General features: G+C 46.8%; 1 protein-coding gene across 1 annotated transcript in view; it reads left to right on the top strand.

Annotated features, from left to right (window-relative positions):
• LOC137376888 (tetraspanin-4-like) overlaps positions 1 to 20075 on the top strand; it is a 151391-nt gene that overhangs the window by 77895 nt on the left and 53421 nt on the right. The window lies entirely within an intron of this gene.

The raw sequence follows: 20075 nt of genomic DNA, 5'->3' as shown, positions 1-20075 counted from the left end.
GATACACCTGGTCAAGCCCTGGGGATTTATCCGCCTTAATGTGCTTCAATACCTCCAACACCTCCTCCTTTGTAATGTTGATATGCTCCAGGATATCGGTGTTCCCTCCCTTGAACTTACTAGCTTCCATGACCTTCTCCACGGTAAATACAGACAAGAAATATTCATTTAAGACCTCGCCTATTTCCCGTGACTCCACACATAGATTGCCACACTGATCCTTAAGGGGACCTACTCTCTCCCTGACTACCCTTTTACTCTTAATATACTTATGGAATCTTTTAGGGTTCTCCTTTATCTTATCTGCCAGGGAAATCTCATGGCCCCTTTTTGCCCTCCTAATTTCCTTCTTAAGTGTAGTCCTACATCCCCTATACACCTCGAGGGACTTGCTTGATCCCAGCTGCCTATACCTGACATATGCCTCCTTTTTTGTCCTGACCAGACCCTCAATATCCCTCGTGAACCAAGGTTCCCTAAACTTGCCAGCTTTGCCCTTCCATCTAACAGGAACATGCCAGCCCTGAACTCTTCCTATCTCACTTTTAAAAGCCTCCCACTTTCCAGACGACCCTTTATCTGTAAACAGCCTCTCCCATTCAACTTTTGAGAGTTCCTGTCTGATGCCATCGAAATTAGCCTTCCCCCAATTTAGGACTTCAACCTGAGGACCAGTCCTATCCTTTACCATAACTACCTTAAAGCTAATAGAGTTATGGTCACTGGTCCCAAAGTGCTCCCCCACTGACACATCAACCACCTGCCCATCCTCATTCCCTAAGAGGAGGTCGAGTGTAGCCCCTTCTCTGGTCGGGCCATCCACATACTGCTTCAGAAAACTATCCTGGACACACTTGACAAATTCTTCCCCATCTGATCCCTTAGCACTAAGGCAGTCCCAGTCAATATTAGGGAAGTTAAAATCACCTACTATTACAACCCTATAGTTCCTACACCTATCTGTGATTTCCCTACATATATGCTCCTCTAATTCCCTCTGACTATTGGGGGGCCGATAGTATAATCCCATCAAAGTGATCACCCCTTTCTTATTTCTAAGTTCTACCCATATGGCCTTGCTGGACATTCCCCCCGGGATATCCTCTCTAAGTACTGCTGTGATGTCCTCCCTAATCAATAGTGCAACTCCCCCTCCTCTCTTACCTCCATCACGCCGGAAGGATCGGTACCCCGGAACATTGAGCTGCTAGTCCTGCCCATCCCTCAACCACGTTTCCCTAATAGCTATAATAGCTATAATATTCTAACCTTCTTTGCATCCTCCTCACATCTCACACTCCCACCCAGCTTTGTGTCATCTGCAAACTTGGATATATTACATTTATCATCGATATCATTAATATATATTGTGAATAGCTGGGTTGCTAGCACTGATCCCTGCGGTATCCCACTAGTCACTGCCTGCCACTCGGAAAAAGACCTGCTTATTCCTACTCTTTGTTTCCTGTCTGCCAGCCAGTTCGCTATCCATGTCAGTACCTTACCCCAATCACATGTGCTTTAATTTTGCATGCTAGTCTCTTATGTGGGACCTTATTGAAAGCCTTCTGAAAGTCCAAATACATCACATCCACTGGTTCTCCCTTATCTATTATACTAGTTACATCCTCAAAAAATTCCAGTAGATTTGTCAAGCATGATTTCCCTTTCGTAAATCCATGTTGACTTTGTCCGATCATGTCATTGTTTTCCAGGTGCTCTGCTATTACATCTTTTATAATGGACTCTAGCATTTTCCCCACTACTGATGTCAGGTTAACCGGTCTATAATTCCCTGTTTTCTCTCTGCCTCCTTTTTTAAATAGTGGGGTTACATTAGCTACCCTCCAATCCATTGGAACTGTTTCAGAGTCTATAGAATTTTGAAAAATGACCAGCAATGCATCTACTATTTCAAGGGCCACTTCCTTAAGTACTCTGGGATGAAGATCATCAGGTCCTGTGGATTTACCGGCCCTCAATCCCATCAATTTTAGATTAGATTAGAGATACAGCACTGAAACAGGCCCTTCGGCCCACCGAGTCTGTGCCGAACATCAACCACCCATTTATACTAATCCTACACTAATCCCACATTCCTACCACATCCCCACCTGTCCCTATATTTCCCTACCACCTACCTATACTAGTGACAATTTATAATGGCCAATTTGCCTATCAACCTGCAAGTCTTTTGGCTTGTGGGAGGAAACCGGAGCACCCAGAGAAAACCCACGCAGACACAGGGAGAACTTGCAAACTCCACACAGGCAGTACCCGGAATCGAACCCTGGTCCCTGGAGCTGTGAGGCTGCGGTGCTAACCACTGCACCACTGTGCCGCCCTATTTCCCTAACACCATTTCCCTACTGATACTAATTTCATACAGTTCCTCCTTCTCATTAGACCCTATGTTCCCCAACATTTCTGGGAGGTAATTTGTGTCCTCCTATGTGAAGACAGAACCAAAGTATGTATTTAATTGGTCTGTCATTTCTTTGTTCCCAATTATGAATTCCCCCATTTCTGACTGTAAGGGATCACATTTGTCTTCACTCATCTTTTTTCTCTTCACCTATCTATAGAAGCTTTTGCAGTCAGTTTTTATGTTCTCTGCAAACTTACTCTCATACTCTATTTTCCCCTTCTTAATCAATCCCTTTGTCCTCCTTTGCTGAATTCTAAACTGCTCCCAATGCTTAGGTTTGCTGCTTGTTCTGGCCATTTTATATTTCTCCTCCTTGGATCTAATATTATCCCTAATTTCTTTTGTAAGCCACGGTTGAGCCACCCTTCCTGTTTTATTTTTGCACCAGACAGGAATGCACAACTGTTGTAATTCATCCATGCGCTCTTTAAATGCTAGCCATTGTCTATCCACTGTCAACCCTTTAAGTAACGTTCCCCCATCTATCATAGCCAACTCGCGCCTCATACCTTCATAGTTTCCTTTATTTAGATTCAGGACCTTAGTCTCGGAATCAACTCTCTCACTCTCCATCTTAATGAAGAATTCTATCATGTTATGGTTGCTCTTCCCCAAGTGACCCCGCAGAACAAGATTGTTAAGTAATCCTTTTTCATTGCAAAATACCCCATCTAGGATGGCCTGTTCTCTAGTTGGTTCCTCAAAGTATTGGTCCAAAAAAACCATCGCGTACGCACTCCAAGAATTCCTCTTCTACAGTATTATTGCTAATTTGGTTTGCCCAACCTATATGTAGGTTAAAGTCACCCATAAAGCGTTCCCTCCTGCACCATCTTTCCAGCCATGCATTCATCTGTATTATCCTTCTATGTCTATACTGACTTGCATGTGACACTGGAAGTAATCTGGAGATTATTACTTTTGAGGTCCTACTTATTAATTTCTTACCTAGCTCCCTAAGTTCTGACTGCAGGACCACATCCCTCTTTCTGCCTATATTGTTGGTTCCGATGTGGACACGACTGCTGGCTGTTCACCCTCCCACTTCAGGATGTTCTGCAGCCGCTCAATGACATCTTTGACCCTGACACCAGGGAGGCAACACACCATCCTGGAATTCACATCTGCAGCCACAGAAACGCCTGTCTGTTCGCCTGACTATTGAATCAAATATCACTATGGCTCTTGCAGTCTTCCCTGTAGCCCCCTTGCAGCTGAGCTACCCGTGGTGCCATGGACTTGACTCTGGTTGCACTCCCCAGGTAAAGCATCACTGTCCTAAGTAATCAGAACTGAATACCGGTTGGAGAGTGAGCTGCACTCAGGGGTCTCCTGCATTACCTGCCTGATTCTTTTTGACTGCCTGGCGGTCACCCATTCCCTCTCTCCCTGCATATTCTTCAGTTGTGGGGTGACCACATCTATAAACATGCTATCCATGTAGCTCTCATCCTTACGAATGCACCACAGTGTCACCAGCAGCTGCTCAAATTCCAAAACCCAGAGCTCAAGCTGCCGCAATTGACAACACTACCTGCACAAATGGTTCTCCAGGATACGGAAGCATCCTGGATCTCCCACATTGCACAGGAGGTGCACTCTCGAGGTGAAGCACCTCTGCCATTCCCTTATTTACTAGTTGACCCTTTGCTACTGCTAAAATAAACCTTACCAATACTACAACATCTTAGAATTATTAATAAAACCTTACTAGTACTGATAAATCATATTAAAATCAATACAGTTCACTAGTTAAAATAAACCTTACTTAAAAATAATAATACTCACCAGCTATTTACTTGTTCCGTATTGTTAATACTTAATTTTTTACTTGTTTTTAGTCTGCCAGTTGTTCAGATGCTATAACACAACTGTTTACACACCCACCCTAACAGTAGTGTACTAACACAGCTATTTACTGATAGTCCCTAACAGCAGTTACTCACCAACCAATCACCTGATCCATAGTTACCCACAATGTCCCTGACACCCACTTACAGACAGCGACAGTGTCCTGACCCACAGCTACCTGCAGTGACCAGTGTCCTGATCCACAGTTACTCACAGTGACAGTGTCCTGAGACCCAGTTACAGACAGTGACCTGACCCACAGTTACCTGCAGTGACCAGTGTCCTGATCCACAGTTACTCACAGTGACAGTGTCCTTGACACCCAGTTACAGACAGTGACAGTGTCCTGACCCACAGTTACCTGCAGTGACCAGTGTCCTGATCCACAGTTACTCACAGTGACAGTGTCCTGAGACCCAGTTACAGACAGTGACAGTGTCCTGACCCACAGTTACCTGCAGTGACCAGTGTCCTGATCCACAGTTACTCACAGTGACAGTGTCCTGAGACCCAGTTACAGAGAGTGGCAGTGTCCTGAGGCACAGTTACCCACAGTGCCGATGTTCTGACCCACATTTACACACAGTGACAGTGTCCTGACCCACGGTTACACACAGTGACATTGTCCTGGCACACAGTTGCTCACAGTGACAGTGTCCTGACCCACAGTTACAGGCATTGACAGTGGCCTGACCCAGTCTTGCTTTAGCGTAATTTCTTCCGTCTAAGGCATATATCCAAATTCAGCACTGTGTGCAGTTCTGGTCACCTCATTACAGAAAGGATGTAATTGCACTAGAGAGGGTCCAGAGGAGATTTATGAGGATTTTGCCAGGACTGGAAAAATGCAGCGATGAGGAAAGATTGGATAGGCTGGAGTTGTTCTCCTTGGAACAGAGAAGGCTGACGGGAGATCTGATTGAAATGTACAAAATTTGAGGGGCCTGGATACAGTGGAGGTGAAGGATCTATTCACCTTAGCAGAGAGGTCAGTGACTAGGGAGCTTAGATTAAAGTGATTGGTAGAAAAATTAGAGGGGAGATGAGGAAAAGCTTTTTCACCCAGAGGGTGGTGGGGGTCTGGAACTCACTTCCTGAAAGGGTAGTTGAGCAGAAACCCTCACCTCATTCAGAAGGAGTCTGGATATGCACCTCAAGTGCTGTAATCTGCAGGGCTACGGACCAAATGCTGGAAGGTGGGATTAGAATGGGTGGATCATTTTTCGGCCAGCATCGTCACAATGGGCCAAGTGGCCTCTTTCCGTGTCTTAAACTTTCTATGACTCTATGATTCTAACTGTGTGTTTTTCACAGGATATTATAGGGGGCAGGGGCAGTGATGCATTCTGTCCCTGATATTTAAAACCCACACCAGCAGCTTTAAGGTAGTGTGAGTAGAAATGGTTATGGTCTCTGACTAATGTTTAACAGTGAAGCTGGGGTTATTTGCCATGATTAGGGGTGTTCTAATCCAGAAAGTGTGTTGAAGGACGGAACTGGAGCCAATCTTTACACACTTTTATATTTATTTAGAGAGTTACATATTATAAGCATACACTGGTTAATCCCAGCCACAATTTCAGTCTGTATCCATTTATATGTGCTCAACTGAAACCCGAGTTAATCCCCACCATCTGCATACAATTAAACACAATTAACATACAATTAACGTGGCCTGACTCGAAGGTATTAGAGCCTCTCTGTTGAGCCATGTCTACAAAACTGGATTCTTTTGATTTCAATTTTAACTCGGCCACCAGTTCAACACTGCTCCTGGCTTATGATGGGAAATGTTCATGGACCTTCAGGACCATGCTGTTGTTTCGGGTGGCAAATTAGGTGGAATATCACCAGCTTATTATTAATATACAGCTCATATTCCCTTAATTTCTGATAACCTTAGGTATTTTTAGTGCTCTATATTGTTATACATACAAGTAGTTCTGTGTTGTAGCTTCATAAGGTTGGCACCTCATTTTTAGGTTCTGCTCCTGGCATGCCCTCCTGTACTCTTCTTTGAACCAGGGTTGGTCCCCTGGCTTGATGGTAATGGTAGAGTAGGGGATATGCCGGGCCAATGAGGTTACAGATTGTGGTTGAATACAATTCTGCTGCTGCTGATGGCCTCATGGATGCCCAGTTTTGAGCTGCCAGATCTGTTCTGAATCTATCCCCCATTTAGCACAGTGGTAGTGCCACACAACACGATGGAGGGCATTCTCAATGTGAAGACAGGATTTCGGCTCCACAAGGTCTGTGCAGTGGTCACTACTACCAATGCTGTCATGGACATGTGCATCTGCAACAGGTAGATTGGTGAGGAGGAGGTCAAGTAAGTTTTTCCCTCACCACCTGCAGCAGGCCCAGACTGGCAATATGTTTTTCAGGACTCGGCCAGCTCGGTCAGTAGTGGTGCTACCGAGCCACTCTTGGTGATGGACATTGAAGTCCCCCACCCAGAGTACATTCTGTGCCCTCGCCGTCAGTGCTTCCTCCAATTGCTGTTCAACATGGAGAAACACTGATTCATCAGCTGAGAGAGGGCGGTAGGTGGTAATCGGCAGGAGGTTTCCTTGCCCATATTTGACCTGATGTCATGAGACTTCATTGGGTTCGGAGTCAATTTTCAGAACTCCTAGGGCAACTCCCTCCCGACTGTATACCACTGTGCCGCCACCTCTGCTGGGTCAGTCCTGCCGGTGGGACAGGACATACCAAGGGATGGTGGTGTCAGGGATATTGGATGTAAGGAATGTTTCTGTGAGTATGACTATGTCAGGCTGTGGCTTGACTAGTCTGTGGGACAGCTCTCCCAATTTTGGCACAAGCCCCCAGATGTTAATAAGGAGGACTTTGCAGGGTTGACAGGGCTGGGTTTGCCATTGTTGTTTCTGGTGCCTTGGTCCATGCCTGGTGTTCCATCCAGTTTTATTCTTTAGACTTTTGTGCCACTGAATAGCTTGCTCAGCCATTTCAGAGGGCAGGTAAGAGTCAACCACATTGCTGTGGGTCTGGAGTTACAAGTAGGCCAGACCAGATAAGGATGGCAGATTTCCTTCCCTAAAGGGCATTAGTGAACCAGATGGTTTTTTACAACAATTGATGAAAGTTTCATGGTCACCATTATTGACACGAGCTTTCAATTCCAGATTTTTTATTATTTAATTGAATTTAGATTCCACCAGCCGACACGGTGGGATTTGAACAGGTATCCCCCAGAGTATTGGCCTGGAATATTAGTCCAGTGACATTACACTACGCCATCATCTCCCCACAAAGGAGAGCTGTCAGAAAGGAGGCTGCAATTGGAGACAAGGGAAATGGAGCACCAGGCCAGGGAGAGGTCTGCACGGTTCGTAGATGCGGCATTGAAAGCTCTAATCATGGAGGTGGACAGGAGAAGAGATGCCATGTTTCTTCAGGGGCCCAAGAGGCCAAAGGAAAACTTTCTGAAGGGAATGGGAGTAGGTGCCATGGAGTTCAACTCCCAGAGTCCGGTCCCCAGGACCTGGTAGCAATGCCACAAGAAGTTTAATGACCTCATAAGGGTGATCAAGGTCAGTCAATGCATCTTCAAAGCACCACCTACCCACCACGCGACCAACCTCTCCCACTACTCAATGCACCACAGCCCCATCACTCACCCAGCAGCAGTTCCTTTGCACTCAGGTCTCAGGGCTAACATTCAGATACTCCACCTTACCCTCTCACACTTTCCACTGACGCCAGTCTCACACTCACCTCTTGCTGCTTCCACATCTCTCAGGCTATTCAGCTATGGTAGGCACATCACCCAAGCACAGTGCAGAATAATCACTGACAGTTTTCCCCCTCTTTTGCAGGACCAGGTGGTCCATGATAGGAGGAAGCAGAGCAGAACTGGCAGGGGGAGGCATGTCCTCATTCTTCTGGACCTGATTGAAGGAGATTGTGCTCCGCATCATGGGTCCTTCTCAACTCCCTCCGCACCCTCATCCTGCTATCTGGCATGAAGTGCAAGGTGCTGATGGTATGACCATGGACCTCTTGCCTTGCACTGAAGCCCACTCCCTCAATTCAACCCTCCCCTTCTGATTTTCTATTTTCTGATACCCAAGAACTGCTGTCTGGCCAGCCAATGCACCTCAGGAAGAAGAGAGAGCTACACAAGACCTCTGATGACAAAGCACTGTCACTTGATCTGACACTCGCAGCCACCAGCTCAGATAACGGCACTGAGAGAACTTTAGAGGTAGTATAGAGGTCGGGATCTGCATATTGTGAGTCAAGGAGCACGAATGGGCAGCGGCCAGTCGGGGGTAGAGAGTGGTCTGTGTGCTAACTCACCGGTTTGCTATAGGTGACTCAGATAAGGAACTTCAATGAGGCGGCATATAGGAGAATGCTGATGACTATGTACACTGAGATGCTGGGTCATTAGCAGGCCTGTCAAACTCTTGAAGGAGAATGAACGACTTTGGCTCCAACATGGCACAAGATATCACACAGAGCTTGGAGTCCATCTTTTCCACCATGGAAGTGGTCGCTAATTCCATGATAGCATTAGCAGACTAGCAGACCCAGCCATGATGCAGCGTCTGGAGGCCACTGTCTCAGCTTCCACTGCAGCACAGGCGGAAGCCACCTAATGTCTCAGTGCTGCAATGGAAGCTCAGATGGAGGTCATTTGATCCATGCTTGCTTCCATGCAGGCTCAGACTGCTGCCATCATGGCTGCGGAATCAGTGCTCAAAGGGGCATGCAGGCTTTCGCAACAGTCCAGAAATCTGTCCTCCAGCACATTGCTCAGATTGGTAAGGTGCCTCCCCATGGGAGTGGCATTAGCAACATGCTAGATGAACCTGCTGTCCTCTCTCAGGGTAACAGCTTTTATACCCCACCATTGCCACACCACTGGTGCCCTTGCTGTTATGCACTGGGAGTCAGGCACAAATCAATGTATTGCTATTTTTAATCAAGGTAAAATCATCATGACAGGAGATTTTTTTTTTCAAATCTGATTTATCCAGCTTTTAGCAAAATCAGATGAATGATGTTCTAAATGTTTGGAAAGAATTATATGTGGTTGCTTCTGATTAAAATGAAAGCTTCTTTTACTGGGCACAGAATGTAATACTGTTTACCTGACTGTCTGTACGAGCTAACCTGTCCCTCAGCTCAGCTCAATGTTAGGCAATCCTTTTGGACTGTTGCCAATACCAGCAAAACTCCGTTTCCAGCTCCCAACCTGAGCCTGAGAGTGCTCACTCTCCCAGTCCTACTGGAACTCAGCTCACCGCACCCCCCACCCCCCCCCCCCCCCCCTAGCTCTCATCTCTTCACTCACCAGGACTACATTTGTTTCCCACTTTCCCAACATTCCCCTTTTTGAAGAATGTTATTGTATTCCCTGTTTTCCAATGCTTGGGCATTGTTCCTATTTCCAGTGGTTCCCTGGAGACTGGGAACTGACAACTTTCGCTGCTCATTTCTTCAAGTATGAAGTCAATGCTGGCCTGGTGCCTTGTTTTTGAATGAGAGGCCCTGACTCAGGTGGATGTAAAGCTCTCATGTCACTCTTTTGAAGGTGAGCAGGGTAGTTTTTACCAGCGAATGTTTCTTTTAACCAGCATCACTGAAAAAGCTTTGCTGTTCATGGGAGCTTGCTTTGCAAAAATTGACTGCCATATTTCCTACATTACAATAGTGTCTACACAACAAAAGTATTCCATTGGATGTAATGCCCTTTGGAACATCCTGAGGTTATGAAGGCGCTATATAAATGCATATCTTTCTTTCTTTAACTCCTCAGTTTATTAGTAATCACCTTCTCCCAAATTGCTATTAATTTTGGTACTCTATCTCTCCCATTGTACTCTAGTCCCATGACTCATACGGGAAGTTGGTGGTGTTGTGGTAATGTCACTGGACTAGTAATCCAGAGGACCGGGCTAATAGAATTTTAAAAATCAATTAATTAATAAATGTAATTAATTAATAAAAGCATCTGGAATTGAAAGCTAGTCTTAGTAATGGCGCCATGAAACCATCATTGATTGTTGTAAAAACCCATCTGGTTCACTAATGTCCAGTTGTTGCTTTATATCAGACACTGGGGTCCTTGAAGATGCCAGCTTCAGCCTGGGACAGTGTTGAGAAGGGGCACTTTGTTCTTCCTCATCATTCTTCAGCGATGTCAAAGTCCTATTGTAGGTTAAACCTGTGATCCAGACAACTCCTCACCATGCAATAGAAGGACTTTCTCTGGGTCATGTACAAGATCCCCGATAAAGGTCTCAGATCCTGGATTAAGCCGCAGGATGAATCTGCAGCAAGATATTTCGCCAAAGCCCGAGAGCAGGTCTTCCATTAAGGAGTAGGGATGAGTAATGTCAGTATGTGGCATTGGACCTGGAGATCCAGAATGTCACAGTGGCTGACTTAATGCATTCTGCCCAGTGTAGTCTCTTGCACTGTGCTGTACATGTCTGCTGATGAGGAAGTTCTGGAACTTAGGATAAACGTTGCTGCAAAGCCAGAAGATCAGGTGCAAGAAGAGAACAGGCCCATATATCCAGACCTCTATATCCATTATGATTGGAGTCACAGAGAGGCGAGAATGTTAGGTTCACAGTATTAGGCTCAAACTAATGGATTTTGAAAGCTGTAACTTGGTGTTTTAAAAGGTGCTGTTTCTTTTTCACACCATTAACCACTTCTTCATTGCAACTTAATCAAATGGCTGTCACCTCAGTGAGATCCTCATTTCTTCATGGTCAGATTTAGTCTACAACAGGATGTTTACTGTTTAGGGTACAGACTGGAATCAGCTCCAGCTGAGATTGAGTAGATACTTTCCAACTCAAACAGCACCTTTACATTCAGTTAAAAGGCCTTCTCTTTTCCAAAGGTCACTGCAGGGAGCTGTCTCTGCTACATTTGGCCTGTTATCCTCTTCACGTTCAGTTTTATTGGTGGACAGTCCACAATGTACAGTCCCTGGAGCTTCCCCAGCTCCCCTGGGGAGTAATGCTGCTTACGTTAGACCTGTATGACTGGGGGAAGACCCACAGAAACTTATATTTATATTGCACCTTTAACGCAGGCAAATGTTCCAAGATGCTTCACAGGAGCACTGTTATGACCAGGTGAGAAGGGCCTAGGGGTTTAATTTTAAAACACCTTGTTTTTAGTTCCCCCTTGGTGAATCCTTGTTCACTGCTCCAGTTGTAAGACAAAGAAATCAAACTGGTTTTCTTAGATTTAAACAGGAAAGGTGAAAGTTCATTAATCTTAAACTCTAATCTGGTTAACGACTACGAAGATGTGATGCGACCACGCTAGCATGCATACATGATAAGCACACACGCAGATAGAGACAGAAAAAGTAGAAGGAATAAAGGGGAAAAGTTTGAGGCAATATCTGGTAGTTACAGTCCTTTAAGTTTGGTTGCCAGTAAGTCTTGCAATTCATTGGGGCCCAGTTCACGCTTCAACTTGTTCCCATATAGGAGTCTTTTCTCTCTTGAGATTTACGTGTCTTCCATGGGTCCGGTGGCTTGGGAGAAAGCGAGAGAGAGAGAGAGAGAGGCTTCCTTGTTCCAGCTTCAGTTGCACACTGCCTTCTGAATTCAAACTGTCCTGTGGCTAATTCAAAAAACCTGGACCAGCCAGTTAGTCATGTGACCAGCTGGTTTTACCAGTTTTGGCTCTGTGGATTGTATTATCTTAGCAGGGCCTGGAATGCGCCTCCTTACACCTTCAATGTCTGGTGATCAAAATCAATTTGGGTTAATTGGAGCAGGGAATAGTCCTTTGTCTCCACGAACAGCATCTCTTAGTATGAAAATGTCCTTCCAGTCCGGTGTCTGGTGGTCTTCAAACAAGTCATTTCTTCACTCCAGTAACAGTTTAAAATCAATGTTCATATGACAAAATTAATATGTCTTATTGGCAGGTGGGGGTCTTCATGACATCACCATCAACAAAATTTGACATCTAAGCACATAAGGAGATGTCAGAACATACTTGGTCAAAGAAATAGATTTTAAGGAGCATCACAAAGGAGGACTGAAAGGTAGAGAGGTTTAGGGAGGGATTCCAGAGCTTCAGACCACACCAGCTAAAACTGAAGTTAACATTTCCAGGACAGATTCTGCTTCAAAGATCCTGACCCAATGTTTACTGGTCTGGTAGCTCTACAAACGCTCTTTCCAACATGTTTTGTTTTCTGCAGATTTCCAGCATCTGCAGTTTTTGGCTTTTTGGCGAGCATTTGTATCAGGAAGCAGTGTCTTTAGGTGCTGCCTATGTTTATAGGCCAAGAATTAAATTGTGACCATGACAGTTGTGTAGGCTGCTGGCATTCCCTGAGCAGATTTATACAATCATGTTGGCCCATTGGATGAGGTATTAAAAGGGCTGCCAGTGCCCATGGGCCTATCCAGTAGGTGTTGCAGTACAGGCAATGTCCAGGAAACCCTCAGTTATATGAACATGGTTTGGCACTGGTTAACCCACTTCACACCTTTTAAAATCAACTCCACATACACCCTGGGCTTTCAGCCAAGCCCAGACAGGCAAGGCAGTTACAGCTAGGTGATTTCTCAGAGACTTTGTCCCATGAATTGGCTCGGTCAAATCAGCTTGTGTCAGAAGAGGACAGGACAGGTGCTGCCCAAACACAGGTGTGACCAGGGCACAGTCCCTGACATTGCCAGTCATGCTGGATTATATCCAGCAGTCTTGGAGTCTCTCCAAACCTTCTTGTTAGAATATCGGCCTCAGGACACATTTAGTTCACAATATGTTGCACGTTACAGGTAATTTGTGTTCTGGGAGCATCTGCTGTTTCTGCCAAAGTCTATCAGAGTCGTGACAGCACAATAATATTCATGCTTCTCAAACATGTGAAGTTACTGGGAGATACTCCACCACTCGGAGATCAGGCAGAATATTTATCTCTTTTATGAAGGATTCCTATACTGTCTGTTATTTCCTGTCAATGACTGCCACAAGCTGAATTTCCTGATGCTTCAGACTAACTGTTAGTGATTTATTTTAAACAACCTGATGATAACACATCAGAACATCCACAGAATAGCTACCGGCACTTCATCTGGAGCTATCAGTCCTGGTGCTTGACTACCGAGAGAAATAACAGCACAAACTGACTCCCCTGTGCAGTTTATAAAGCTAGACATTAGTGCTTCCTTAAAACAATCATTTGTAACCTCACTGGGCTGCATTTATTCAGCAGACTGATATACTTATTGTGTAACTTTTACAGAGATTCTGTTTATGCAGCAGGGTTAGGATTACTCAAAGCTGCTACTTATTCAGCAGGATAAGGATTACTCGCTGTGTAACTGTGTGGAGTCACTTTTTATGTAACTCTGCAGAGTTCCTATTTGTTTAGCAGGATAACAATCATTGATAGTGTCACTATACAGAGTTCACTGTGTAACTGCAATTGTTAATGTGTTCAACAGAGAGTCGTTTATGCTATAAAATTGAAGTTGAGGTAATGAGGAGGTAAAATGATCAATATATAGTGTGTAGGGAGCAGTGCAATTGAATACTGTGAGATTGCTGTAATCATTGCTCACAATTAGCTCATTGATCTATCAGTGATAGCAATGATAGGGGTGCTAGACCTCATTGCTGCTGCGAAATGCCTTTGACAAGACAGAGAGCAGTGTGGAAGTCTGATTAGTGACAGTTAAGTAGAAATAGATTGGATGATAGTGATAAACTTTTTTTTCCAAAAATATGCTTTATTCATAAAAATCTGTAAAAAAAAAAATGCATTACAAAACAGTTCAAAACAGCACCAAGTTGACAGTCCAAAAAGTGCAAAGGAAATCAGTTTCTTCGATACAGGAGTGAGTTGCCTCACAACCGTCCCATTCCATTTTACATGCCATGTACATTTTACAGCAAACCCATATTTGGTTTATACAGCCCGAGTTTCCAATGGTTTCCCATGGATCCAGCCCCTCAGTTCAGCTTGGTGGGGGACCTTACACAGTGGTCTTTCCCCATTGAGCCTTTGCCGCGGCTGCCCCAAGCTTTAGTGCATCCCTCAGTACATAATCCTGGACCTTGGAATGTGCCAGTCTGCAACATTCGGTCGTGGACAACTCTTTTCGCTGGAAAACCAGCAAGTTTCAGACAGACCAAAGAGCGTCTTTCACCGAATTGATAGTCCTCCAGCAGCAGTTGATGTTTGTCTCGGTGTGCGTCCCTGGGAACAGCCCGTAGAGCACAGACTCCTGTGTTACAGAGCTGCTTGGGATGAACCTCGACATAAACCACTGCATCTCTTTCCACATCTGCTTTGCAAAGACACATTCCAGAAGGAGGTGGGCAGCTGTCTCTTCCCCACCACAGCCACCTCGAGGGCATCATGTGGAGGGGTCGAGACTTCGGGCGTGCAGGAAGGATCTGACGGGGAGGACCCTTCTCACCACCAGCCAAGCTACGTCTTGGTGCTTGTTTGAAAGTTCTGATGATGAAGCATTCTGCCAAATGACTTTGGCAGTCTGCTCGGGGAACCATCCGACAGGATCCACCATCTCCTTTTCCCATAGGGTCTTGAGGACATTCTGTGCAGACCACTGCCTGATGGGATTGGTGGTCAAAGGTGTTTTCCCGCAGACACTTTTCCATGAAGGATAGGTGGTACGGCACGGCCCAACTGGATGGAGCGTTCCGTGGCAATGTGACCAGGCCCATCCTTCGCAACACTGGGGACAGATAGAACCTCAGCACGTAGTGACACTTGCTGTTTGCATACTGGGGCTCTATGCACAGCTTGATGCAGCCGCACACAAATGTGGTCATCAGGATGAGGGCGATGTTGGGTACATTTTTCCCACCCTTATCCAAAGGTTTGACCATCGTGTCCCTCCGGACCCGGTCCATTTTGGATCCCCAGATGAAGCGGAAAATGGGTTCGGGTGACCGCCACGGCGCAGGAGTCGGGTATGGGCCAGACCTGAGCCACGTACAGCAACAACGTGAGCATCTCGCACCTGATGACCAGGTTCTTACCTATAATGGAGAGAGATCACTGCTCCCACTTGCTCAGTTTATGGTGTACCTTGGCTACTCACTCCCTCCAGGTTTTGATGCATGCCCCAGCCCTTCCGAACCATGTCGCCAGCACCTTCAGATAGTCTGACCTGACGGTGAAAGGGACAAAGGATCAGTCAGCCCAGTTCCCAAAGAACATGGCCTCACTCTTGCTGTCATTTACTTTGGCTCCCGAGGCCAGTTCGAACTGTTTGCAGATGCTCATCAGTCTGCGAACAGACAGCGGATCCGAGCAGAAGACAGTGACATCATCCATGTAGAGGGAGATTTTTACCTGAGTGCTTCTGCTGCCTGGGATTGTCACCCCTCTCATGCCCACATCCTTCCTAATGGACTCAGCAAAAGGTTTGATACAGCAAACAAACAAGACAGGGGAGAGAGGACATCCCTGTCTGAATGCAGATTGGATCGGGAAACTTTCTGATTCCCACCCATTGATTGAGACTGTGCTACTGATGTTTGTATAGAGCAGTTTGATCCAATTCCCTCCCCAAACCCCATTTTGGAGAGCACGTCCACCATGTAGGTGTGCGATATTCTGTCAAAAACCTTCTCCTGGTCCAAGCTGATGAGGCAGGTGTCCCCCCTCCTGTCCCGTACATAGGCGATCGTATCCCTGAGTAGCGCGAGACCATCAGAGATCTTCCTGCTGCATACAGTACAGGTCTGATCAGGGTGAATCACCAACTCCAGAGCAGACTTGACCCGACTGGCAATGACTTTGGACAGAATCTTGTTGTATACATTAAGCAGTGAGATGGTCCGCCAATTTCTGATTTTCGCCCTCTCCCCTCTCCCCTTTCCGCTTGTAGATAAGGGTGATGACGCCATTCCTCATGGATTCTGATATACTGCCGGCCAGGGGCATTCTCTCGTATACTTCCAGCAGGTCCGGGCCGACCCAGTCCCACAGGGCCGAGGACAACTCGACCGGTAAGCCGTCGCTTCCGGGAGTTTTACTCGTCTCAAAGGATCTGACGGCGTTTGTCAGCTCGTCCAGAGTTAGCAGCTTGTCCAGTCTCTCCCTCATGCTGTCATCTAAGACCTCTGTGATAGATGACAGGAAGGACTGGGAGGCTCTGCTGTCTGTGGGCTTCACATCGTACAGCCCAGCATAAAAGGATTTGCTACGTTCCCGAGCCATCCTCTTCCTTCAGGCTGCTGATAACAGAGCTCTCTCTCTGTACCTTTTTGATGAAGTAACGCGAGCACGTCTCATCCTGCTCAATGGAGCGGACTCTGGACCAGAAGATGATCTTGGAGGCCTCCGTGGCAAAGAGTGAGGCCTGCTGGCTCTTCACCTCTTGGAGATCCTCCTTGACCTTGGTCCCCATCAACTGCAGGTGGAGCTGATTTTGCATTCTTTTCTGGAGTCGGGACATTTCCCTCTGTCTCTCTCTCGCCCTCTGAACACCTTTGAAGATAAAGAATCTCTTGATGTTCTCTTTGAGTCTCCAGTTCACTGGTGGGAGGCGATCAAAGAGGGGTTTCCTGGTTCTCCAACCTTTGTAATCCCTTTTAAGTTTTTCAACGTTCTCTGGGGTTAGCAGTGTAGCATTGAGCTTCCATGTCCCTCTGCCAACCTGTCGGTCATCCTGTAAGCGACATTCGGCCAGTAAGAGGCAATGGTTGGTGAAGAACATCGGCTTGACGTCAGTGGATCTGACCGTGACAGCACAGGACACAGCCAGGAATCCTGGAACAGGCAGACCCGTCCAATCTTGACCAGGTGGATCTACGCTGCGCTCCATCTGCAGGTTTGCTGAAGATGTCGTGCAGTTTGGCATCTTTAACTGTTTCCATTAGAACCTGGACGTAGTGTCCAGTTTGCTGTCATCACTGCCGGATCCTCCAGCTGCATCGATGATGCAGTTGAAGTCACCGCTTAGGATGACCGGCCTGGACGTCGCCAGCAGCAGTGGGAGCTGCTGGAAGACGGTCAGCCGCTCGCTGCATTGAACCGGGGCGTACACGTTGATCAACCGAGCAGAGCATTGTTATGCATTACATCTTCTACAAGGAGGCGACTGCTCACCACCTCCTTAACTTCGGAGATGGTGAAGCTACCGCCCTGCAGCAGAATACCCAGGCCGGAGGAACGGGAATCATCACCCCCTGACCAGATCGATGGCCCGTGGGATCACCATCGCGACCACTGCCTGTAGGTGCTGAGGTGTGGTATTCCACACTCCTGCAGAAACAGTAGGTTGGCTTTGACCTTGACGAGGTAGTCCAAGGTTGAAACACATCGCGTAGTAGATTTAATGCTACGCACGTTAATCGAAGCAGTCTTTATACCCATTTTTCTTAGTTGTTGCTTCCCACACCAGTTGTCCTTGCTAGTCCCAGTCCTTCGGTATGTTCCTGCATACCCATAGAGTACGCAAGCTCTTTCACATTCGTTGGGCTCAGAAACCCCTTCTGGCTTCTCATGCTGGGTTTGTTCCGCTGGGGTGACATCGGAGTGGGGGGGTGGGTCTTGTAGGCAGCAAGGCTTGGGCTATCCTCTGCTGTTGGTGTCTTTCCCCTCGGTTCCTCCTCAAAGATATCACTGCTCCCGGCTTCCCTGAGCCGGAGCGTGCCAGGCGCTTCTTTGTTCTCAGTGTCCCGGAGCTGGGGCGCGCTGGGCATGTCACTAGGTTCAGCGTTCTGGGTTTGGGGTGCGCTGGGCCCATCACAGCTTCCAGTGCCCTGGAGCTGGGGGGCTTTATATTCCAGCTCCTTTGCGTTCTGCTGCTTCTTTTGTAGGTGCCGTCGTTCCGGCCCTTCCTTGTCCAATAAGGAGGAGCTGCCGTAGTCTGTTTCAGACGGTAGCCGCCTCTTGCCATTGGTTTGGGTGGTGACCTGCTCCACTTTTGGAGATTTTTTTCTTTGTGGTTTTCCTTTGTACCACTTGCCACTGACCTGTTTGTCCATCTGCTGCCTCCTCCTCCGTTGATTCTGTCTGTAGAGGAGGGGTTTCCAGGCACAGGGTAGGTGCTGGGTCACTGGTTTCAGCTGCCTCCCCTTTCTTCTCCTTCTCAGGTAGACCTTTCTCACTGCGGAGAGGGTTGCTTGTCTCCTTCCCTGCACCAGACGCATTCACCGTTCCTTCTCCCAGCCTTTCCTTGGACCTTGCCTCCTGAGCATAACTGAGGCAGCGTTTGGGGCAAGTTTTGTAGAGGTGGCCTGCCGCAGCGCACACATTGCAACACTTATTCTGCTTACAGTCCTTGGTCAGATGGCCTTCCTTCTTGCATTTCTTGCAGACGTCTGTGCTGCAGTTAGCCGCCTCATGACCAGATTTGCCACAGGTGCGACAAACTCTGGGCTGCCCCACATAGACCAAGAAGCCTCGACTTCCCCAATAGCGAAGCTGGAGGGAGGATGGATGATGGCTCCATTGGCATCGACCCTCAAGGCCACCTTGACCTGCCGATTGCTGGTCCAAATCCCAAAGGGGTCCTTGACATCAGTGCTGCTGCCGGCCACCTCGACGTACCTGGCGAGGAAGGTGAGTATATCCACGACAGGAACATGGGAGTTGTAGAGGTGAATTTTTGCCACCTGGTCACGTTGTGTCGGCAGCGTGAAGAGTGGCTCTGCTGTGATGATGGACAGCGGTGCCTGGTTTCCCTTCTCCTTGAACACCTTCAGGAACTTGATGCATTATGCCATGTTCTTGAACATCACGTTGAAATATCCAGTGCTGGGGAGGTCATGCAGGGAGAAGATGTCTGCAGCTGGGAATCCACAGCAATCGATAGCAAAAGATTTTCTTAATGAAGAAGGTACGGTCAACCGGTGCACCTCCTTCATTATCCTTCACCACCACCCGAACAGTGTTACGCACTTCCTGGCCTGAAGCTCTAGAATTAGTTACAGCCATTTTACTCAAAACATACCTAGAACAGGATCAAAGGCCACTGATCATGGTTTCTTCCCCTACCAGGTAGTGATAGTGATAAACTTGTGTTGTTCAGTCCACCCTCTCCAACTGTTGAAGGGATGGTATTAAATCAAATACGCTGTAGCCGCTCCACCTCCACATTACAGTCCCTCTAACCCCAGATCCCATTTGTGGGTTGTGTTGCCAAGGATCTCAGTACATGCTCCACAGGGTGAAATGGGGGCTGAGGGTGGCAGAGATTCAATACAGTGGCATTTTTCAGATCCTCTGAAATTATCCTGGTTATATTTTGGAGTTTGCTCCTTATCAGTTGCTGGAGGAAGTTGGGGAAAATTATGCATGGTATTGTGCACAAGCAGGTAAATTCACTGATCTCACACTTCCAGTCAACACTGCACTCCAAGTGAACATGGGACAGAGAATTAGTGTTACAGGATTAGCTGATCCTGCTTTAATATATGTTCAGGCTCTTGCAGCAGGCTCGTGTACACAGTGAAAGACAAAGTTTCCCGTGATCCCCATTATCCCTGCAGGTGTTCAGCTTGAGAACAGTAACAACAGATACAAGTCATCAGTTTATGATTGTTCTTACATAGTCCAATGGTTATGTGACTGCACTAATAATCCAGAGAATGTGAGTTCAAATCCCCCCATGGCAGGTTGAGAATTTGAATTCGGTTTAAAAATTAAAAGCTGGCATCAGTAAAAGTGACCATGGAGCTGTCAGATTGTTGTAAAAATCCAACTGGTTCATGAATGTGCTATAGGAAAGGACTGTGTGTGTGTGCATGTGTTGCATGTCTACCTGTATTTTTCAGTCTGAGGACACAT

Source organism: Heterodontus francisci, chromosome 14 (assembly GCF_036365525.1).
Source record: "Heterodontus francisci isolate sHetFra1 chromosome 14, sHetFra1.hap1, whole genome shotgun sequence".
NCBI lineage: Eukaryota > Metazoa > Chordata > Chondrichthyes > Heterodontiformes > Heterodontidae > Heterodontus > Heterodontus francisci.
The sequence above is the reverse complement of the archived record's forward strand: the minus strand, read 5'-3'. Positions and strand labels throughout refer to the sequence as shown.